We start from the raw sequence: 23,414 nt of genomic DNA, 5'->3' as shown, positions 1-23,414 counted from the left end.
AACTTGAGGCAGCTGAAGCTGCCTGCTCAACAAAGGGACGTCTCTGCGGACACTGAGGAGAGAACATGTGGACAAGCCCCCAGCTAGCTGAGTTGAAGCCCATTTTAGAGGTTCAAGACGGAACAGCGGCTCCAGGGACGCTTTGGGGTCTGGCCAGACCATCCTGGGAATGCGATGAGGAGAAAATAGAACCACGAAGTACCTCTGTTTGCTTCATCTCTGAAAATTTAAGCGTGACTCTTCATGTTTCCAAGCTCCTCTTTAGAACAGAAATCTTTTGCTTCTTATAGGGAGGTGGTAGTCTGTGAACTTGGATAGGAAAATAAATACTTATCTTGACTAACTTGGTACTGAAATTTTGTGTTTTTTTCCTTTATGAGTGTTGGCAACAAATTATTGTTGTATTTCAGCCCTTTTTACTTTGTCACTTTTGGAAATCACAAATACTTCACATCAAACTACAATGGTTACAAATTTCTTTAAATACCATTTAAGCTCATTAGTGCTTTGAAATTACAGTATTTATTAGACCTGCTGTACTTTGTCATTTAGTGCATTAAGAAAGGAGCTCAAATATTGCCACATCATACATTTTTAATATTTTGATAACGTATTTCAATATAATTGATTTCTCTTTGAAATCCTACATATTCGTCTTTTTTCTTACCAGCTGAAAGTATCATTCTGTGAGGCAGTCCATAGCCACCCAGTGCCCTAGACATACAAGTACAAAACCTGCCCAGGGGTCCCCTGTTCCACAGTCGGGGGGGGGGGGGAGGGGGAATTCCTAACTAGGTCTACTTTAACATTATGCAGAAAGAGCAGGAACACATATGTTATTCTTTAGGGCTGTTGCAACCCTGTGAACTGAAAACCACTGTTTTCTAAACTCAGTGAATATGTTCTCAATGTCAGGCAGTTTTACTCCGTTAACGGCCCTCCACTTATCTGCGATGCTCACCCAGGCATGGAGATGACGATTACGTCTCAGAAACATAGAGGGTGAAACGCACATATGGGAGATGCTCGTTTGCTTCCCAAGAAAGCAAACGCAGGCGCGTTCACGTGTGCGCGAGCTGATGATGCTCCTTTTAAAAGGTGTCAAATTCCGAGTCGCAGGCCCAGCCGTAGGCGCACGGGCATAGCAGGTGCTTGGCACAGAGCCTTGCTTAGTAAATATTGAAATACATATTTTTAACTACCGAAGGAGAGACCAGAGAGCAAGCTAGATCACCCCACCCCACCACGACCTCCGGGGGCCAACAGATCACATCCACGGTCCTCGCAAGCCGGGCGTCTGCGCGCGCTCCCGCCTCCAGGCCCTGCCGCGCGGATTTCCCCGGAGCCGCGGGCTCCTCTCCCTGATGCCCGCCTTTCTCTCTCGTGAGTCACCGTCTCCGCTGGGCTTTCCTGGTCTTCCCGGTCTTTTTCTCTTCCTCCAAATGCTTGTCATGATTTTTCTACTTATTTAGCGCTTCGCTGCCATCTTGTCGATGGACAGGGATCACAGCGCTTTTCTTCAGGGCTCCGCTTCCAGCGCCTCCGACCGTAACACTGGTTGCGGAGCGAACGCGTGGATGGCGAGNGGCGACAGGCGCCTCCGTGCGGGCCAGTGGCGCAATGGATAACGCGTCTGACTACGGATCAGAAGATTCCAGGTTCGACTCCTGGCTGGCTCGGGGCGGCCGGTGCCATTTTGCTCCCCGACCGCAGAGCTCGCCGACGCGCCACGGAGCCCGAAAACGCGACACAGTGAGGTTTGCCTGCACGGCGTCCCGGGCCGCAAGGCGCGCGCTTCCCGCAGCTGCGGTCCTCACGCCTCTGCAGAGCGAGTTCCGCACCCCGGCCACGCGGGGGCGCTAGGCTGCCCGCGACCCGTGCGCGGCCGCCGGCGGGCCCACGCCGAGGGAGGAGTGACAGCGGAGGGTCGTCCGTGAACGTTGAAGCCTCTCTTTTTTCTCTCCCAATCTAGTCATTTCCAGAATAAAATGTCATGGACTTGATTACATGTGTACTGCGAGGGTTGGGTCCGCGCTTGTCGCGGGTTTGTGCGGTGAGAGCAAGAGCGCCCCGGCCGCAGGCGCACACGAACGGCAACCGTCGGCAGGAACGGCGGGCTTGGGGGCGTGCTCCGCAGGCGAACTGCCCGCTCAGGAAGCGCTCCGCCGCCGCGTTTCCGTAGTGTANAAGCCCCCCCCCTCCTCCGGGACCCCGGAGGCCCGCGTCTGCCTCCGCTTTGGCCTTCTGCGCCCCCGCCCGAAGAAAGTTAAGAAACGGACCAGCGGTGGGTTCTGCGTGTCGCCTTGAATCTTGGGGTCACCGGACGCACCTGCTCAGATCGGGTCTTGAGTCCTGGTGTTTGGCCGCTTGACCTCTGATCCATGGTCCGCTTGCATCTTATTTGGATCCATCAAAGGCCTTTCTGGTACAGGAGGGTTGGTACTCCACGTGGGGCCTCAGGATTGCCTTCCTAGATGTATTTTTACTCCCACCGCTGCACCCCTGCCGGTTTTCAGGGTCAGCCGCGCCTAGACCCTCAGGCCGCAGGGCGCTGGGGTCCCTGAAATGACTGATGCGAATGTGAGGTGTTTATGGCCTAAGAAAGGGCAGTCTTCACCTAATGAGGTTTCCTTCTTTCTCCCTCCTCCATATTCGTGCTTTTTTTGAAAACCAAATGCTTTTATCATCTTGTTAATTCCCTTGCTAGCAAGATGATAAGGTTTGGCAGGTGCCGGATAGAAATTTATCTAAGACATTTTCATTTACAGTCTCTTCCCCGACACTCAGAGACACTCAGACATACGAGGGAGTTCATGTGGTGCCCAGAAGGGAGGCCCGGGTCTCAGGGGCCGGGGAGATGTTGGAGATTTGTCCTTCCCTTTCTTTCCGAGATGCCAGTGGGCAGGAGCACCGGGCACCGGAATTGGGACGCGAGGGGGCCCCAAGCCAGTCTGTTGCAAATGCGTGAGTTTCATTTAGAAGCCCGTGGCTCTGTGCTTCTCTTCCAACCAGGGGCATCCTGGCAAGATGCGGCCGCAGCCCTGCCCTTCTAGACACTCTGCCCTGTCTCACCTGCTCCCCCTGTCCCCCCAGTGTCCCCCACTGAACCCCCAGTGGAGGCTGGGCTGCCCGCCCTGACTGACCGCTTCCTTTGGCATTGTGGGCAGCAAGTGGGCCCTAGACCGTGGCTGCCGCCAGGTGGGCGCTGGTCTAGTGGCCGGAGGCACCTTGCACACCATCTGTTCTTTGTCAGACCCGTTACTGTCTCTCCCAGACGCGGCGTTAGCAGCCTCCCCTCCAGCCCAGAGCAGTGTCTTGCCCTGAGTAAGAGGCAGAGACAAGAAGGTGGCCTTGTGGCTTCGGGGCCCTGAGGCTAGAACCGGAGTTAGAACCAGCCCCCAGAAATCCAGCTCAGTAAGTGCCGCTGGCTGGCGCCCGGTTTGTTTGCTGGCAACGGGGCGGGGTGTGCTGTTTGGATGCGGGAGACGCTTACGAGAAAAGAGGAAACACATGTGGGAGAAGGAATCTGAGAGCTGTGCGAAACCTCACAAGGAATCTAAGCCAGGAGGGTGGGTCAGTGAGGACGTCACCTCAGCGTCCGTCCGCTGGGGCCGCCGTGACAAAATGCCGCAGGCCGAGGGTCGTGAACAACAGAAACGTATCTCCTCCCAGTTCTAAAGCCTGGAAGGCCAGCATCATGATGTTGGCAAGTTTGGTTTCTTCCCAGGCGTCTCTCCTTAGCTTGCGCACGGTCACCCCTCTGTGTGGTCAGTGTCCCGACCCCCTCTTATAAGGACATGAACGCTGCTGGGTGCACCCCCACCCATGGCCTTGTTTTACCTTAACTACCTTGTTAAAGGCCCTGCCTCCCAGCTGCAGTCACAGTGTGAGGTCCCGGGGGTTAGGACCTCCTCTGCCTATGAATTCAGGGGCGTGTGTGCAAACGCAGCGCACTTCGGGAGACTGAGCTGGATGTAGTACATAGTTTATGGACACGGCTTGGAGAATTCCCCGTGCCCGTCACAGAGGACTCTAGCTCACCCGCATCTCCTCATCGGAGCCGGCGTTTGCACACTTCTCCCGCACATGAAAGCTAGGGTTCGCTCATTATATGACTATTAGGTGTTTTCAGCTCTTTCTGCCAGTTAATTTAAACTTTCTAGGTTTTTTGCTAATGGGAAAATGCACGTGTTCGTAGCTAACAAAAGTGTGTTAAGGAAAGCCCGTGTACCCCTTCCCGGGACTGCTGCGGGGGAGAGAGCCTTGCACCATGGACAAAACCGTAGTAACAAAGGGGAGTTGTTAAATTCCTAGAACTTTAAAAATCTTGATAATTTGCCCTGGAGATAGCATCGAAGGTCCTATTACTGTATTCCCCAAGTTACAAAAGTACGTAGATTTATCTGCCAGTTTGTAATATTTTTTTTGCCTCACACGCACGACGGAATGCTTGTCATCCTGAGAATTCTGTATTTTATTGCCTGACAGACTATTTCTTCTTTTTTTTAATCTTAAACTATGGGGGGGGGTTTCTTTTTTGTTTTGTTTTGTTTTAGATCAGTAGACTTTATGGGGCACCTGGGTGGCTCAGTTGGTTAAGCGTCTGACTTCGGCTCAGGTCATGATCTCACGGTTCGTGGGTTTGAGCCCCGCTCAGAGCCTGGAGCCTGTTTCAGTCTGTGACTCCCTCTCTCTCTGACCCTCCCCTGCTCACGCTGTCTCTCTCTCTCTGTCAAAAATAAGAAAAAAAAACATTTAGATAGTAGACTTTTTTTTTTAAGAACAGCTTTAGTTTTTCAGACAAATTGAGCAGAAAGTACAGTCTGGCCTCTTATTAAACTTTCTCTCTTATTAACCACTGGCAGCGGTGCGGTACGTGTGTTCTGGCCGATGAGCCAGGATGTCCGCGTCCTTACCTGAAGCCCACAGTCCACACTAGGCCTCCTTCTTTGCACACGGTTGAGGTTTGCTAGACGCATAATGTCACATGTCCCCCGTCACGGTAACATACAGGGTAGTTCCATTGCCCTAGAAAAGCCCCCGCACTCCCCGTGCCCCACCTCAGAGATCTCTTTCCAGTTACCACCACTGTGTGGCCACAGCCCCGCCCTGCCCGGCCCTCTGTGGCCTTCATGGAAACCAAAGGACCCCTGATCCCACTGGCCCTTCTTCCTTGTTTGCGTATGTGTCCTGCGTCTGCTGGGGCCCTGGACAGCGGCCCGTGGTCTCCTGCTAAGCAGCCTGAAGGTGAGTGTGGGCGAAGGACCGAAGTCACATACTCACGGCTGCCAGCCGGCGGCCCGCTTTCCTTGAGTTGATCTGTATTGTTCGCCGCCGGCTTTCGGCCCCTGACACGTGGCGATCACGGCCCCCTGCGTGGCCTGGACTGCAGGGGACCTGAGGTGAGGCCGGCTGGGCCCGGGCCACAGACGCAGGCCGCGACGTGGGCCAAGCAGCGCGGTTCGGGAGCCGCGGGCCGAGGCCGGTGTGGAGCCGCCCGTCTCTGGCCGCGCGTCCTGGGACAGAGCCGCCCCCTTGGGTTTCCTCTCTCATCCTCTGGTAACAAGAAGGCCTCTGAGAAAAGATGCAGGATGTTTGGAGTGACAGTATCACTTGCCTCATGCAAGCGGGCGCTGTGGACGGGGACCGGGCGCCCTGCTGACAGTGACACAGGACCGCAGGGCACCGGCCCGTTTTCACGCCCCCAAATCTNGTTTTGTTTTAGATCAGTAGACTTTATGGGGCACCTGGGTGGCTCAGTTGGTTAAGCGTCTGACTTCGGCTCAGGTCATGATCTCACGGTTCGTGGGTTTGAGCCCCGCTCAGAGCCTGGAGCCTGTTTCAGTCTGTGACTCCCTCTCTCTCTGACCCTCCCCTGCTCACGCTGTCTCTCTCTCTCTGTCAAAAATAAGAAAAAAAAACATTTAGATAGTAGACTTTTTTTTTTAAGAACAGCTTTAGTTTTTCAGACAAATTGAGCAGAAAGTACAGTCTGGCCTCTTATTAAACTTTCTCTCTTATTAACCACTGGCAGCGGTGCGGTACGTGTGTTCTGGCCGATGAGCCAGGATGTCCGCGTCCTTACCTGAAGCCCACAGTCCACACTAGGCCTCCTTCTTTGCACACGGTTGAGGTTTGCTAGACGCATAATGTCACATGTCCCCCGTCACGGTAACATACAGGGTAGTTCCATTGCCCTAGAAAAGCCCCCGCGCTCCCCGTGCCCCACCTCAGAGATCTCTTTCCAGTTACCACCACTGTGTGGCCACAGCCCCGCCCTGCCCGGCCCTCTGTGGCCTTCATGGAAACGAAAGGACCCCTGATCCCACTGGCCCTTCTTCCTTGTTTGCGTATGTGTCCTGCGTCTGCTGGGGCCCTGGACAGCGGCCCGTGGTCTCCTGCTAAGCAGCCTGAAGGTGAGTGTGGGCGAAGGACCGAAGTCACATACTCACGGCTGCCAGCCGGCGGCCCGCTTTCCTTGAGTTGATCTGTATTGTTCGCCGCCGGCTTTCGGCCCCTGACACGTGGCGATCACGGCCCCCTGCGTGGCCTGGACTGCAGGGGACCTGAGGTGAGGCCGGCTGGGCCCGGGCCACAGACGCAGGCCGCGACGTGGGCCAAGCAGCGCGGTTCGGGAGCCGCGGGCCGAGGCCGGTGTGGAGCCGCCCGTCTCTGGCCGCGCGTCCTGGGACAGAGCCGCCCCCTTGGGTTTCCTCTCTCATCCTCTGGTAACAAGAAGGCCTCTGAGAAAAGATGCAGGATGTTTGGAGTGACAGTATCACTTGCCTCATGCAAGCGGGCGCTGTGGACGGGGACCGGGCGCCCTGCTGACAGTGACACAGGACCGCAGGGCACCGGCCCGTTTTCACGCCCCCAAATCTCTGGCAGCGCTGCTTCCTTCCTGTCCCTTTGCGGCCACACCACCCACCACGCCCGAGGGGCCTCTCTGGCATCCTCAGTTATTTTCTTTAAAAATCATTGTCTTTACTGCGTCAGAATTTGGATTTTTAAAATAGCACGCCTTTTGTTCTCTAAGAATTGTTCAAGCATTTCTCTAGTGGGACCTTTGGGAGAGGAAGTAGAAAGAGGTAAATTGGGCCTGGATTCAGGGAATGTCTAGGGACGCGTGGCCTCCGGCGAGGGCAGGCCTTCCCGGTGTTTCTGTGGCGGCAGCGACCTCAGGCCCGCAGTCATCTGGAATATTCGGGGGCGGGGGAAGGGCACAGCAGGGGGACAGGGGCCCCACTAATCTCGCATTAGCTTTTCAGCGCACGGCTGGTCAGCCGAGAACACAACCTTCCTCTCCTTAGTGTCGGGCTCTGTTCCCAGAGGCCCGTACCAGCTCCCAAGGGAAATACTGACCGATTCCAGGCCCTTTGCTGCTTCTTTATACTGACATTTCTCCCTCCATCGCACAAGCGGGAAGGGAGAAATAAAATTTCCAGTAATTCTAATCATGGTGAAAACATGGGGAGAAAAAGAGCTAATTTGATATTTTAGCACCATTTATAGGTGGTTACTTTTGTTAGCCAAGGAACATAAAGATCGCAACCAGGTTTGCTCAAGGATCGTGTTTGCCCACGAAGTATCCAGATAGTGAGGCCCAGCAAAAACAACATGACAGAACTTTGGAGCAGTTCAGGGACAAGATGATCTTTTTCTTTCTCTTTTCTTAAAACACTGTGGAGCGGGGCAGGGCACAGCCTTACAGAGTTCCCCAGGAAATGGTTTCCAGGGTGGGGCAGAGATGAGAGATGTGAGTAGCTGGTCTTGGCCTAAAGCTTTAAGAAAGTTCACACAGTGCTTGTGAATGCCGGCCATAGCCCCGGGTCCTAATTACCCAAACTCAAATCACTTTCTGTTCTGGGTGTTCCTGAAATGGGGCTTTGGGCTACCCACGTATTCAAAAGTGGTTTCTATTAATTCTTGAGCAGATGAGAAAAATGTCTCTGTAGAACCTAGAGAATAGTACACCACCCATGTCCTGCCTGTCCCTGTCCAAGCCACGGCCTGTCCCCACCCCCAGTCCACGGAAGAGTGCGCCCCTTCCTCTGGACCCTCGAGCCCTCTCCGACCACCCACCATCTCTCCCAAGCCCCTTTGATGTGACTGTCGTCCTGATTTTTATCTTGTCCCTTGTTTCAGTTGTACTGCGTGCTTGCGGTGCTTGTCAGTGGATCTATACTGTACCTGTTTTGCAGCCTGTTGTTTTTGCTCAACATTATGTCCTTGAGATTCCTCCTAATCTATTCGTTTCTGCCGCCGACTAGCATTCCTCTGCATAGATGCTAATAGATGCTAATAAGGGACTTGTTCTGCTATTGAAAGGCGGGAGGGTGGTGTGAACATTCTCAGAGGGATTTCCTACGCGCATCTCCAAGAGTCCCACTAGGTAAATACCTGGAAGTGAAATTGCTTTTCAGGATGTTTTCAAATTTAATACACTAATTTACACACAAATAAACAACACGCCCCCGCAGTGTGTGATGTTTCCTTGTTCCACATCTGCCGAATGCTTGATTTTGTCAGACCGGTTAGTTTCCACCGATCTGATGGTTGTGAAATGTCAGAATGTATTTCCCGCGTTACTAATGAGGTTGGGCATACTGGTCTGTGCTTATGGACCGTTCTTGCTGCTTCTAAGTTCTTGTTAACACTTTTGCTCATTGTTTTAAATTTTTCATTTTGTCCTTCTCTCATATATCTGTAGGAATTATTTTTTTTTATTTTTTAATGTTTATTTTTGAGACAGAGAGACAGAGCATGAGCAGGGGAGGGGCAGAGAGAGAGGGAGACACAGAATCCGAAGCAGGCTCCAGGCTCTGAGCTGTCAGCACAGAGCCCGACACCAGGCTTGAACTCTCAAACCTTAAGATCATGACCTGAGCCAAAGACAGATGCTCAACTGACTGAGCCACCCAGGCGCCTCAGGAAGTGTTTGTATCTATCTTCTGGATTCGAATCCCTTGTCAGTTATGTGTTAGGAATATCTTTGCCCCGCTTGTAACTTACCCTTTTACTTTTCATACTATCTTCAATTTGCACAAGTTCTTCATTTTACTATCGTCGAACTCGAATTTTAATGTGGTTACACTTGTCTGTGCTTCCCGTTTTGGTTTACATGTTTCGTGTTTGTTAAATCTTCCCAGGAGCCGTGTGAGGAAGACAGAAGGCACCGCCCCCGCTGGCCTGGCAAAGCCACCTGCCACCATGCCCAAGAGAAAGGCAAAGGGAGACGCTAAGGGTGACAAAGGCAAGGCGAAGGGGGAGCCGCAGAGGAGGTCGGCGCGGCTGTCTGCCAGGCCCGCCCCCCCGAAGCCCGAAGCCAGGCCTGCCAGGGCCGCCACCAAGAAGGGAGAGAAGCTGCCCAAGGGGAGGAAGGGGAGGGCAGAGGGCGGCGCGGCGGGGACCAGGGCCGCCGAGGACCCGGCCGCCTCCCCGGCCCAGCCACAGACAGCAGAAGGCAGCGGCGCCGCCAAGTGAAATGTGGTTTTCTCAGAGCTCCGTTCTTCTGGGGACTCTGCCCTTCCAAATACTATTTTTCTTCAGTCACCTTTTATAAAAATGTAGAATTTGCAGTTCTGTTTCAAACTTCTGTGGTTCACGTGGAAGACACATGGACGTCGTCCCTCGTGGAAAGCGCAGACCCCACTGACTGACAGAAGGTCTCCGAAGCCGGGTTGAAATGGCAGGGAGACGGCATCTCCTGTCCTCACTGTTGAAGATTATTCTCGGTTCCCAGGAGAGATGTCCGACACTCACCCCTGTCACCACCGTGGCTTAGCAGCACCTCGTGGCTACCCCGAAGCCAGCAGCACGTGGGGACTTCCCGGGACAGTAATGACGCGGCCTCAGCACCCCAGGTCCCGCCGGTGACAGCACCAGGCTTGCTGGCCGCGACTTCCTGCTGGCCTTGCCCGAAAGAGCCAGGATTCCCGGTCGTAGGTGCCAGGTGACCTCAGTGGTCATCTTGGAGGTTTTAATTCCTTCCCGCCCCGTCGGCGTGACCTGTGAACCGACCTCACGTGCCTCGTGTGAAATATCCACCCCTTCTGAGAGCTTCACCTTCTCAAAACAGCAGCAGAAGCCGGCTGACTTGTGGGGGAGTTTGAACATTGTCACGCTTTGCGGATTGTCAGCCATGTCCTCCTGGAAGTGACTGGCTTTGAAAAGTACCTTATAAAAGCTGGACATATTAGCCCGGTGGGAGGGCATCGTTTCCTCCCCACGGCCCTAGAGAGCCGCTCTACTGCGGCGTAGCCATGGAGTTCTTGGCGCATTTGTCTTTAGTCTTCCCTGCACTGATTGGGGTGAAAGGTGGGAGGCAGAAGTCCAGCATAGTATTTGCTCTGGGCGGGTAAGTAGTGGTTGTCTCCGCACCACCTATGGAATAGTTCATGCTTTCCCAGGGGTCTGGAAAACCAGCTCTTTGGTAACTGGGTCATTGTGGACAGGCGGGTCTGTTGACGACTCTCCTGTGACCCCCTGGTCAGTTGGCCCAGCCCTGCGGCAGCGCCCTACAGCCCTGAGCGCTATGACTTTTAGAACAAGGTCTTGGATCTCAGGACAAATCCCCCCTTCCCCAAAAATTATCTCCACCAAACTTTCCTTCTTCAGGAGCATCATGGCCATTCTCAGCCATTTGCTCCTCCGTACAACCTTTACGTTAAGATTGACAGGTTCTAAAACAAAACAAAAATCTTGGAATTTTTACTAGATTTGTATTGAATTTATAGACTAATTACAATGTTGAATCTTCCCATGAACGTGATGTAGCTCCATTTATTTAGCCTTTTTAAGTGTCTTTTAATAAAGTTATATAATTTTCTCCATAAATGCCTTTTGTTAATATTTCCTAGGGAATTTATGCTTTTTGATACCATTTATATGGTATATTCTTAGTTCCTGCATTTTCTGTTTTTAGCTAGTTGTTTTTTTATCCAGCTACCTTACTAAGCTCTCATTCGTGTAATAAGTCTGTGTATTATTTGGGGTTTTCTATAGAAGTAAACCATATATCGTGTCTATGCAAACAGTTTTGGTTCTACACAGTTTTATTCCCTTTTTTACTCTCTCCTGACGCTGGGCACTGTCCAAGCTGCTAGGCGCACAGCAGCGAACAAAACAAAGTCGCTTTCACCAAGCTTCTGTTCTGGTGGGGGGGGGGGCGGCACAGGAGTAGAAAATGCCCAAATTTATGTGACGAGGGGCCTTAGTAAACAGAGTGGGTGCCACGTAGATAGGGTGGTTAAGGAAGTCCTCCCTGATGAGATGACATTTGAGCAGAACACTTAATGAAATGAACAAGAGAGGTCCATGTGAGGGAGAAGCATCCCGGCAGAGGGAATAGCAAATGCAGACATGAGGTGAAAGTGTGTTTGGCGGTTTGGCTCGCTGAGGAAGAACAAGGAGGCAGAAGAGGAATTGGAAAGAGGGTGGACAAGAGTCACAGCTGATGCGGTCAGAGACAGCCAAGGGCCAGGAAAGGGAAGACTCTCCAAGCAGCAATTTGTCTGTGAACGTTATGGGATACTGTTAGAGTTCCAAACGGAGAGCACAGTCTAAGTCGTGGAGGGTGTGTGGGGACTGACATGTGGGCAGGCAATAGGCTGTAAGGGGCGGACGGGTTGGAGGAAGGTGCATGCGGTGGCTGTCGCTGAATGGCAAGAAACTATCAAGCTGTCTTTCTGTCTGTTGCCTGCTCAACTGTCCCTACCTCATTTAGTTCGGTAAACAGCAAATATGGATCTGTGCCTTCTCTTTGCCAAGCAACAGATCAGGATCAAAGAAAAACATGCCTGTCCTCAGAGTCCAAAGTCAGCGCAGTAAAGTCACCCCCCAGTACTGTGCTCCGTGTTGGGCTAATACTGCAGAAGATCCTGACCGTGATGCCAGAGCCTGCAGGGGTCCTGGGAGGAATTCCTCGGTCGTTTTGACGCTGAAGCAGCAAAATGAAAACAGCAGTTGGTCAAGCAAGGAAGGAGTTGGGGAAAGCCTTCTGGCAACATTTGCAAAGATGTTAAGAGAATATGGTACATAGTAGGTGGTCAATAAATTGCTGAATCGAAAGAATGATTTAAATGCGTAACCAAATAGGGGCGCCTGGGTGGCTTAGTCGGTTAAGCGTCTGACTTTCGCTTGGGTCATGATCTCACGGTTTGTGGGTTCCAGCCCCGCGTCGGGCTCTGTGCTGATTGCCAGCTCAGAGCCTGGAGCCTGTTTCAGTCTGTGACTCCCTATCTCTCTGACCCTCCCCTGCTCACGCTGTCTCTCTCTCTCCTAGAAATAAATAAATAAAAAACATTAATAAAAAAATGCGTAACCAAATAAATTCTAGCAGGGTTTTTTTTTTTGTTTTTTTTTTTTTAACACAATAAGGGAGTTCTTAAATGCTCCCTGTTTGCCAAACACTGTGTCTAGTGATTTCCATGCAGTTTTATTTCCATGACTCTATGAGCTGAATATTATCATCCCCATTTTACTTTACATTTAGTGACACTGAGACAAACAGGTTAAATAATTTGCCTTGAGGTCATACAGTGAGTAGTAAAATATGAACTAAGACCCAGATCTACAACGCCAGGGGTTAGAAAGCCCCTCGTTGTCAGAACGATCAGTGGTATAAATTTCAAGTGTAATCCATCCAGATTCTGAGTAAATTAAGGAAATTGCCCAGGATACCATTAGACAACAATCACATGCAAGTCATCTACACGCTAAACAGTTGTAATTCCCAGCGAAGAAAGGTGGTAATGAAAGGACACTAAATTCCAGGGGGATGTAACTGCTGTTTTAACAATCGGGGACCGCGTTCTTATGGAGGCCGAAGGACGGAACCAACGAACAAGGTGAAGAGCAGCACAGGCACCAGCTTTGTCAGGGCGAGGATGAAACAAGCCTCCGGCTACCCGGGAGGGGCTCCTTACAGAGGGGGCCTGCGTAGACAGTCGTCATCGGTACATCAGGAGGGGGTTTATCAGCGTGCTTACTGGCCAAATACATTTCACAAGAGGCCTTAAAATCCGAGTTATGATTTTTAGGGACACTCACAGTTGGACATAGGGTTCCTCGGTCTATTGCTTGCTTTCCTGCAGGAATGGTCATTTCAGCAGTGAGTGGGGAGCCCTGATGAAAACTAGTGAAGCCAGAAATGCAGCGCGCTCCGAGAGACATCGCCACACATGCAGCCCTTCGGCCCGCTTCCCTAGCTGGGCGCTCGCGCACCCAGGGCGTGCTTCCGGCGGCTCTGGGCGGGTCCTCCGGGCCGGAAGCGGCCAGACCAGGGACGTGGAGAGATCCCGTTAGACCACCGAGAGGGAAACCTCACACGGAGCCTTAAGGGTGGCAGCTGTCCTGGTGACGTAGGTGGCTGTCGCGAGCCCAAGACGGACAACTTGGTATAAGGATAGGAATAACAACAGGGCATCAAGTTTTCTGGGTCTTGCTACCCTCTTCCGGCCAGGGTGCTAACTTCCGGCCAGAGTCCTAACTTCCGGCCAGGGTCCTAACTTCCGGCCAGAGTCCTAACTTCCGGCCAGGGTCATAATTCCGGCCAGAGTCCTAACTTCCGGCCAGAGTCCTAACTTCCGGCCAAGGTCCTAACTTCCGTCCAGGATCCTAACTTCCGGCCGAAGGGCGTAGCGGCGGGCGTAGCGGCGGGCAGGGGAAGCACAGCCTGAGCAAGTGACGTGAAAGTGGCCTGGAAAAGCCCCTGAAGTAAAAGGACAGAGGACAGGAGTGACCAAGTTTGCTCTGGGGCTCGGAGTCCAGATGAGAAAACTCAAAGCCCCAGTAAGGGCGCCCCAGTGATAAGATTATAAGGTGCGGTTCATGAGCAGATGGCTAAGAATTCTTGAGATGTTTTTGGTGCAAAAAGGTGATGTTCTACAGCACGGGGACAGGACCCGTGGGCCGGAAGATGTGCACTGGGCTTGTGACGAGTGACTGGTTGCATACTTTCAAGTTAGCGGGGGTGAAGGATAAGAAAGTCTCTATGGAATTTGGAAGCGAGGCTTTCAGGACCTTGAGGCGCGAGCTGCTGTTAAGATAAGGTTACTTTCAGTCTTTAATAAAACAAACGTAAAGGCAGCAGGGCGGCCGTGTGTGCCTCAAGGTCACGCTCTGCACCTCGGTGTCTAGCAGTCGGCTGCGCTAAGGAGACTTAATTTAAGCTGCATTTGTCTTGCCTTTGTTTCCCTCATCAAGTGGTCATATGGAGTTTAGGATTTCAGTGTCTCTCTAGCAGCATAAAGCTAGAAAGGGTTGTGGGTTGTTGTTTTTTTTTTTTTCCTGTACAAAGATGCTAGGTTTTTAAACAAATATAAATGGGGAAGAGGAAATCAGGAAATAATATATTAGCCCTGAAACCTCCTTGCCCACTTTTCGGGTCCACTCGGCACTTACACTCCTATCTGTGAATTCCTAAACTAACACCCCGGCTCACGAATACTTTGAGAACGTGGGAGTCTGATACCAAACAGACTGAGCGGTGCAGAGCTTCCCATGGTGTCTGACCCTCCGGAGTGAGTCAGTGGTCCTGGCAGAGCTGGAAAGGGGGGAACGTAGTTTCCGGGCCCAGCCCTGTGCCTCCTGGTGGACGGGGGAGACCCCGGCCTAGGGCCTCCGCGCAGCCCGACCCCGGGGTCCCCGCAGGTTGCTGGTGTCACGGGAAACTCAGGGACACACGCGCAGCACAACCAGCCACACAAGCGAGAAAGTTTATTAAAGGGAAAAGTACGATCTCGAGACACGAGAGCAGGCAGCGAGCGAGAGCGAGCGAGAAAGCGCGAGCTGCCGTCCCGAGGGGCCGGGTTCCAGGCCTTCCTGCGGGTGAACTAGGGGACCGGATGTTCGCCACGGGGGGCGGGGGCGGGGCCGGCTTCCCACTTTTCCTTCCTAACGCGCCCGGGGGCTTCCCGCCCTGGCGCCGCCACCTGGGGCCCCTGGGGGCGGGGGGGGCGGGGCTTCTCGGGGAGCGCGGCCCGGACGCGCCTCTGACCCCGGCTCTGCCACCGCCATTGCTCCGCACGGGGATCGCGAAGCCAGAGCACAGAAGCCCCCCGCCCCGTGCCGCCCACCAGCACTTCCGGTCCCTCTAGGCCAGCGGGAGGCCCCGCGTCTCGCGACCCCGGCGTTGCGGTGCTGACTGAGGCTGGGAGGGGAGGCCGGCCCCCAGGTCCTTTCCCGCGTTTGCGACGCCCCGCAACCCCGCCCGGGCTCGGGTCGGCGCTCCAGCCCCTCAGCGGAGGGGAAGGTCGGCGCCCGCCGGGGACCCGAGCGGGGCTTCTGCCCCCGTGGGTGCCTGCGGGCGCTGCGGCCTCCCGGGGAGCCCAGGAAGCCCTTCTCAGAGTCATAGTCCCACACGCGTGAAAAATTACATAGGACAACAGAAGGTCAGTCATACCACAAAGTTGTCGAACAACGAGGCTAAGACGTTCGTGTTCTACGTGTTAGCCACCCAGGCCCGTCTTACCCCCGGGTAGCTGGGAGAGTGAGGTGTGAGGGGAAGAGCGCGCCCCGAGCGAGTGTGGACGGCTCTGACGCGGGCTCTGAGCCCACGGCCAGGGAAGAAGGCGCGAGGCGTCTTGGGGGCAGAAAGGTGTTTTTATTAAGCTCGGGGACAGGCCGGTGGGCAGGCCGGCTGGCGGGGTTGTGAGGACAGACCGGTTCTATCTGTGAGTTCACGGAGGGGGGGAGGGGGAGACCACCCCAGTTTGTAAGCAGTTTCTGTGCGCCGATCGCAGCGCGGCCTTGCAGGCCTGGCTCTTGCTAAGATGCGGCTGCTTCGTGTGTTTAGTAAAACCTCCGCAGGAAGGCAGCCGTAGTTCCTCCCTGAGTTCCGATCCGGGGCCTCAGTGTCCAGCGGGGGCTGCAGGCTGTGAGGACATTTCACCGGAGCTGCATCTCCCCTGCCTTCCCCGGTAGGACGACGTCTGTGATTCTTACTGGTGATGAGACCACAGGCGGGCCTGACGGAGGTTTGCTCCCTACGTTCATACGTGAAGGGAGCGCCAGCTTGCAGCTCAGAGACCGTAAGGATGGCAATATTCGCGGGTCCCCAAGGTGAGAAACCCTGTCAAAGTGCTCACCACAGTGCCCCGCACATTGAAGGCCCCCCCTCACCCCACAAGTGGATCCCAGTAACTTAACTATTACGTTGCTTGCACCTGTTCAAATTTCTTTCAGGAAACCGTGGTGAAGGTAATCACATGAGGTTTGGAGGGACACGAAAATAAATCAGAATTGAGCCCATTGATTCCGTCATTTTAAAAATTCTCTTTTTGACTGAGGTACAGCTGATGAATAGCGTGTTCGTTTCCACGGTCCCACATAATGACTCAGTGTTTGTGCACATTGTGAAAGGGTCGCTGCCGTGTCTGGCTAATGCCTGTCATTTTACACAGTGACAAAAAAAATGGCTGTATTGTATGATGAGAATATTCAAGATTTAGTCTCTTAGCAACTTTCAAATATGTACTAGAGTATTATTAACTGTATTAATTTTAGTTACTTATGTATATAACTAAATATGTAATCTGCTATGTACTAAATGAGTAACATATCTGTATTTACTTATGCGTATGATGACTTTAGATGTGAGCGCTAAAGAACACCGCCCAAACCTCCAGCTGTGGATGAAGGGAGGGGAATCTGGTGGGGGTAGGGAGTCGGGGGGGGGGTGTTGCAAAGTGAGGAGAAAGGGGAGGACTCAGGCATGATGACATGCTTTTAGGGTGTAATCCCTTGATTTATTCAGCAAACATTTACAGAGCTTCAGTCGTGGCCACGGCTACAGGGCAGGCACAAAGGCCTTGCCCTCACAGGAGAGTGAAGGCATTTCTCCAGAGGTGGAGAAAAAGCTCTCCCATCTGAGGAAAAGTAGAAAAAAACACAAGTGGAAAGCTCCGAGGCTTGACTCCATGGTTTCTAAACCGTACTTCCTTGCAAAGAAAGGATGAAGGAGCTTTTGCATGAAGGACTTAGCGCTAAGCACCACCTTTGATTGCACTGCCCTGACAGCCACAGGTTAAGCTGCGGCTGGAAAACACACCAGAGCAAAGAAGCCATGGGGAGAAATACATTAGACACAAAGCAGTTCAGAAAAAGGGCTTTCTCTTGCGAAGGATTTCAGATTTCATCCTGTCTGTCTCAAAAGCTTTAGCCCTGGGGAAAAGCCTGTTCAGACTTAGGTCACAAAAACCTCCGTGTCACTTGGCCTTTGTACGGTGAGGTTGGAGGGAGGGTGTTGGAAGAAGAGGTCTCCTGACTGTAGGAAATACTGCTTCATCCAGCCCTAGAAATAGGACTTGGAAGAGGATGTGGCACAACAGCTGTCCCCTTGGCTGAGAAAGATGGTTAGAAAAGGATTGTCATACTCCCCTCAAAGATGGCCAGAGCCTGAATTTGGACGATACGATGGGATCAGGAAAGGAAATGAACTTGTCACAAAATTCCCTGCCCCCTTCCTCTAGAGTGTTTTAAGGGTAGACTTGGTGATGGGTTGGATACAGATGAGTAGGGTGAGGAAAGGAAAGGGGCCCGAGAGGGCATCTAACTTCCAGCTTTGGATTTATGTGGGTGGTTGTGAAATTCACCAAGACAAGGAACGTGCAGAGGGAAGACGAGAGGGTGGGGTTGACGAGTGCCAACAAGTGTGAAGGGTCCAAAGTTTTACCCAACCTGCAAGCTAACCTTGCCGCATACACGGTCGTGGGTGCTGGTGTAATTCACGAGACTCGGGTGGGAGGCAATGGAAAGTCTGTTACTCTACGAATGGCAGTAACAGGATCATCGGCTTTGCTCTCTGGCTCCCTGGCTCTAGTCTGCAGAGGGCAAAGCCATGACATCTGTACGCATAGTGGTTTCGTTACAAGAGAGAAACCCTAAACCCATGGATGCCTGTGCTTTTATAATGAGCAGTAAGCAAGCCTGTCCACTGCCCCAGAGAGACATTATCTCTGTCTTCCAAGAGTGTTTGCTACACAAGCATCTTTTGGAAAGAAAATTCAGAACCAAGGGGGCAGTCAGTGCCTTGCTAGCAATGCATGAAGCAGTGTGAGATTCATAAAGAGTTACGTCCCACCAGTGAGTTGCTTCACCAGTTTTTTCTCCCTCCTTCTTTCCTTCCTTCCTTCCTTCCTTCCTTCCATCTTTCTTCCTTTCTCTCTCTTTCTCTCTGTTTCTTTCTTTCATTCCCAAAGTCTTCAGAGACTGGATGAGTTGGGTGGAGGGTCCGGTTCTCCTCAGTAGACCAGAAGCATCAAAGAGCAGCACCAAGCTATTGAGTCTACATTTGTTATTTGTACACTTCTGCTGTGTGTTTTACATTTCAATAAACAATAAAAAAGAAGCATAGCTTGGGAAATTTAAATCTGAATGTTTCCCTAAACTCACCTGCCCAACAGAAGAATAAAAGACCCATGGACGTTTCTAGTGGCTGTTTTCTCTGGGCACCAACCTCAGGGTAGCTGGGTATCTTGAACGGAGGGTGCCAGCCACACGTGTGGTTTTGTCTGGTAAAGCAAATGATTAGACCTAGCTGAGTTTCCGGTGTTTGAAGACTAACGGAGACCTGTTTAGAGATTGGGACATAGCGTAGAATGGAAATAGGATTTGTCTGTTAACTTAATCCCGTGCTGCTTTATATGAGCTGCTTCCTACTGGCGCTGCGATAGCACTCTTGGCAAGTCTGTCAGTCGAGCGATGGCCGCAGGTCCACCGCCAATGTTGGAGCCCAGACAACGTCCAGTACACAGGGCGGCTGTCTGCGCCCACTAGACATCCGAGGTGCAAAATGTAAAAGTTCAAGGGCGTGTTTTTTTCTTTCTGTCCCAAACTTCCCCCAGAGACTGAGGGAAGAACGGAAATCTTTTGACTCTCATCTAACTCTATGTACCGATGTCGCGGTAAGTCCTTCATCTCCCTGAACAGTGTAGCCACTCAGTACTTATTAACTATTATTACTGCTGAGCTCACTCTGAGACCATGGTGGAATCATTTTGGATTTGATATTCAATTTTGTGACTTCCTCCCGCTGCTTATTTTTAAAAGGTTGTGAGAGACACTTGCCCTGTTGTATTTCATTCAAGTTAATGGAGGTTTCTTTTCTTTTGAAAGAGCTCTAAGTGTTATAAAGAAACGTTGTGGGGTCACAACCCAAGTGGGTTTCCTTATAGGTAGAAAAAAACTTCATGAAACGACAGGCACTTAGAGAAGATATTTCTTGTGTGACTCTAATAGCAGTAATAGTAACGATCATGCTGGATTACTTCCGCAGTGGTTTTTTTTTTTTTTGTTTGTTTTATGTTTTATTTAGAGACAGCGTGAGCAGGGGAGGGTCAGAGAGAGAGGGAGTCACAGACTGAAACAGGCTCCAGGCTCTGCCAGCTCAGAGCCCGACGCAGGGCTCAAACCCACGAACTGCGATATCATGACCTAAGCGAAAGTCGGACGCTTAACCGACTAAGCCACCCAGGCGCCCCACTTCCACAGTGTTGTTTGTTTGTTTGTTTGTTTTCTTGGTTTTTTTTGCAAAGTGCTATACTTTCTCTGGAGATTGAGCTCAAGGCCCTCGTATTATGAGGCTGACATACTGCCTACGGTGTGCACAAGGCACTGGACAAAAAGTGATCTGTTAGTGTTTTCTAGAGATTTTGTAGCAACTTTGGTGATTTTTCATAGCAATGTAAAATCCACTTTCTCTGTTACCCTCTGGATCCATTAGGATGAAATTTCTTCTTTGGGCGACTACCAAATGGAGTCTCATTCAGGGGCTTTCAAGTTCAGTTTCTTCCGTGGCTCATCACAGGACAGAGGGGGTGTTGATGCCAGTGTGCTCAGGCTGACTTGAGGTCCGGGGTCATTCTAGGAGAGGGGACTTGGATTTAAGGGAAGGGACAGGTTACGCAGCACAGGACCCGTCACCTTGTACTATATGTTACATTTCATCTTTATGATTTCTCCAAGCCCCATGTTTCCCAAAGAGGGGGGAGCAAAATCAATCTAATGGTGTGTGGCACCCAGCATTAGAAAGAATAGAAATGTCAGAATGCAAGGTATGTGTAAGAGGAGGTGGTCATTCAGGCAGTTTTGTTCCTCCTGTATGTGTATGTCTGGGTCCAGATGTAAACTAAAGTTCAAACCAGTCATGGCCAAGCAAGCGTGGAAGCCAGGGCCATCAGCCCCTGAGTTCTAAGCGCTGACACCACAGCCCTGCAGTCACTTCACATGCCCAGAGCCAGCAGAGCAGCAGACCGGAAAGGAGGACTCCAGTGTAGGACAGATGGAACAGTTCTGTGCTTTTGTTGCTTTTCAAATAAGAGTTTGGGTTTGACAATTTGTGACATTGGAAATGAAACTCCCTGGTGCTCTGCAGGAAATGTTTTGTGTGTAGCTTCCAGACACCTTACTGAAAGGCCCTTCTTTTTTTCTGAGCGGGTCCTATGTTATGATATCTATGCTATGTTCAGAATCCCCTCTCCTATTTTAGTGAAATCACTGCCTGTGATTTGAGATTATATTCTTTCCTGTTACTATTTACTGGGATTAAAATGTAAGCATGGGGAAGGAAAAAAGGCAACTTCCGCCCGAACAGGGACTTGAACCCTGGACCCTCAGATTAAAAGTCTGATGCTCTACCGACTGAGCTATCCGGGCTCACAGAATGTGGTTTTAACACATCAACTATAGTCAATTTACCTGCAAACTTGGGGAAACTTCTTTTAGAAGCTCCACTGGTGATTCTGGTTCGGAGATACTCATTCAGAAAATGCTTCTTAATACCCTAATTAGCATAGAAACGCAGTCACAATGAGGGTCTTCTTTAATACTGTGATCTAACCATATTATATGAATTACAATGTTGCCTCGAATTCTTTCTCCCTCTCTCTCTATACGGCGTAGAGCAATACTGGATAGATATTATACTGTATAGAATTCAGTGAAGCTGGTCCTCAGTTCCTAGGCTTCCCAGAGAAATATCTCAAATGTCCTACATTTGGGCCCAAACAGCGTACTTTCGAAAGGAAGCCAATCCTTTTTAAGGCGCTTTTAAGGGGGTAATTAAATCACCTTCTAGGCGGCACTTTGGATATCTAAATATGGGTCGAGAGCCAGAGGAAGCGGTTTGATTTAGTACTGGGTCTCAGTTGTCTTTATTATTATTTTTTTAATTTAAATAAACTTTTAATTTTTGAATAGTTTTAGATGTACCAAAAAGTTGCAAAAATATAGAGTTCCCATATGCCCAGCGTCCTCTGTTGTGCACATCTTACATGTATATGCATTTTAAAGAGCACCCGTTAGAATACTGGGCAGAACGCATGAGCATTTCTTAGCTTAGAAAGATAATGATCCACATTCATTTGTCCCTCGGGGTCTATCTCTTCATCTCCCCAGATAAACACTGTCTTGTATTTGGGGTTTATTCTCCCTCTTCCGTTCTTTATAAATTGGCGTCAATGAAGGTGTTTCAAAGTGCATGACCAATATACTCTGGAAACTTCCATAATACAATTCAAACCTCCGGACGTAACCAACAAACCAGTCTCAGCTTTACCTAGGATCTCTGTTTACTCAATCTTCCTTTTAGTGGGTGTCCTTCGGAACCAGCACAGTTTGGTCGTGATATTCTACTGATCCCTGAACACGGGCCCTGCAAATTCTAGGGCATCCTAACGTTTCTGGGGCTGGGAACAAGGGCCCCTCGCTCCTCTTCCTAGCCTCGGGCACGAGACACTGGGAGAGGAGGTCCATCCTTCTGGACCCCGGTTTAGGGCTTTGGCCTGGAAAGTAGATTCTGGGAGTGGCCTAGAGGGGACTCGGGTGACTAACTCTTCCCAATTTTAGCACTGGACGCCCTGAGTCCCAGGGCATCCGTGATCTTCTGCTCTGCTGGTTGAGAGCCCCCTGGAGTATTAGGATCTAGACGGGAGGCTTTTCTTGGGTTGTTAATCCCAGAGCCGGTTTACTATCTTCAAGTAAATATGTGTAGCATGTTCTGAGGCTCTTCCCATTAGTTGCTTCCACTTCTCTCTCAGTTCCAGTGCAAATGCCCAGTGGTCTTATCAGCCCATAGTCAGCCTAACATGGCTGCAGTGCCCCTCGGCCCTTAGGGAGAGGAGAAAAGGAAAGAAAGGAGATTTTAAACCAGAGTTCCTCTCTCCTTTTCTCAGTAGGCTTTCAGTAGTTGGTTCCCTCCTTGGGTCTCTAGGTTAAGTGCTTGACAAGGGTCGGATGGCGGGGAAGCTTCTGCCGCTTGGAATACTGATGTTGTCCCTGTAACCACTTCATAATTTTGTTGAGTCAATAAAGGAAATTTTAACCCAAGAAGACCTTTTAAACGTCGAGGACAAAAAAATAGGATTTAAAGAATTGGGAAGAGTTATAAAAGAGTGCTTTGTAGGGTTGGGGATGTAGCTCAGTGGTAGAGCGCATGCTTCGCATGTATGAGGCCCCGGGTTCGATCCCCGGCATCTCCAAGCTCTTTTACCTGCACAATCAGAAGCAATGTTTTTAAAATGTGGAATCAGTAGACTTCGTGTCCTCATTAATTCTCTAAGGTGTTCTTGTAGCCACTGCATATAGAATTGGGTATGGAGAGAGGGAAGCAGGACAGCTCTAAGGTATTTTGGGAAATCTTTATCTGAAACCAATGAAACTGGGGGGAACGTATAGGAAAACACCCAAAGGAGAGGTGGCCCAAGCGGAGAAGCCTGCGAATCAGCCCAGGACCCTTCAGTGAAAGGCTATTTGTAGTATGTGGCTGGCTTTAAAGGCAGAGATAATCTTGGCCTGAAAATACAGAGAGGGGAGAAGAGGGGTACTGCTAGCCCCTCGTTGCTGCGTCACCGCAGGAAGAAAGTAGGATAAGTCTTGGGAGAAGAACAAAGCCCGGGTCGCTGGGGCCAAATTCGGCGGCTTGGATACACCACGCTGCTTACGGTGTAGAGAGCAGCAAAAACAGCGATACCTTCTTGTAAGGCCTTTGGAAAGGCGGCTTCCGTAGTTGGCCGGTTAGCTCAGTTGGTTAGAGCGTGGTGCTAATAACGCCAAGGTCGCGGGTTCGATCCCCGTACGGGCCAGCCACCTGTTTTGGATACTGAGGTTCGTACTTGCCTTCAGTGTTACCCTCGGCCTGTGTTTCCGGTGAGGAGGCGGCGGGAGAGGACAGCGACCTTTTGCGGCAGGTGTAGACCACCCCACGGTGGGCCCGGAGCACGCGTCTCGGCACGTGGGCGCTCTCGGAGCGTTTGCCCGCAGAAGCAGAAGGGCACCCGAACGCCGTCGGGGTGATTCAATTCATCAGGAGGAAGCGGCGTCGCCGAACGCTGCCCGCGAGGGCCCGGAGACAGGCGTCTGCGGTGACGGCGGCGCGGGCTCGCGCGCGGACGGAAGGCGGCGCCGCTCACGCAGGC

General features: G+C 51.4%; 1 long non-coding RNA gene and 4 other non-coding genes across 5 annotated transcripts; 3 read left to right on the top strand and 2 right to left on the bottom strand.

Annotated features, from left to right (window-relative positions):
* Positions 1-1,606: 1,606 nt before the first annotated feature.
* TRNAR-ACG (transfer RNA arginine (anticodon ACG)) lies at positions 1,607-1,679 on the top strand. Its single transcript has one exon. It is a non-coding gene; the product is annotated as a tRNA-Arg (tRNA).
* Positions 1,680-12,710: 11,031 nt separating this feature from the next.
* On the bottom strand, positions 12,711-13,438 carry LOC144232892 (uncharacterized). Its single transcript, XR_013335554.1, has 2 exons — positions 13,051-13,438; positions 12,711-12,935 (listed from the first exon to the last, which is right to left on the bottom strand). It is a non-coding gene; the product is annotated as an uncharacterized LOC144232892 (long non-coding RNA).
* A 7,144-nt stretch (positions 13,439-20,582) lies between these two features.
* TRNAK-UUU (transfer RNA lysine (anticodon UUU)) lies at positions 20,583-20,655 on the bottom strand. The gene has a single exon. It is a non-coding gene; the product is annotated as a tRNA-Lys (tRNA).
* A 1,751-nt stretch (positions 20,656-22,406) lies between these two features.
* Positions 22,407-22,478, top strand: TRNAA-CGC (transfer RNA alanine (anticodon CGC)). The gene has a single exon. It is a non-coding gene; the product is annotated as a tRNA-Ala (tRNA).
* A 529-nt stretch (positions 22,479-23,007) lies between these two features.
* TRNAI-AAU (transfer RNA isoleucine (anticodon AAU)) lies at positions 23,008-23,081 on the top strand. The gene has a single exon. It is a non-coding gene; the product is annotated as a tRNA-Ile (tRNA).
* The last annotated feature ends 333 nt before the right edge of the window (positions 23,082-23,414 follow it).

Source organism: Crocuta crocuta, unplaced genomic scaffold, assembly GCF_008692635.1.
Source record: "Crocuta crocuta isolate KB4526 unplaced genomic scaffold, BGI_CrCroc_1.0 scaffold811, whole genome shotgun sequence".
NCBI classification, from domain to species: Eukaryota; Metazoa; Chordata; class Mammalia; order Carnivora; family Hyaenidae; genus Crocuta; species Crocuta crocuta.
Note: the sequence above shows the minus strand (reverse complement) of the source record. Positions and strands in the feature narration are given on the sequence as shown.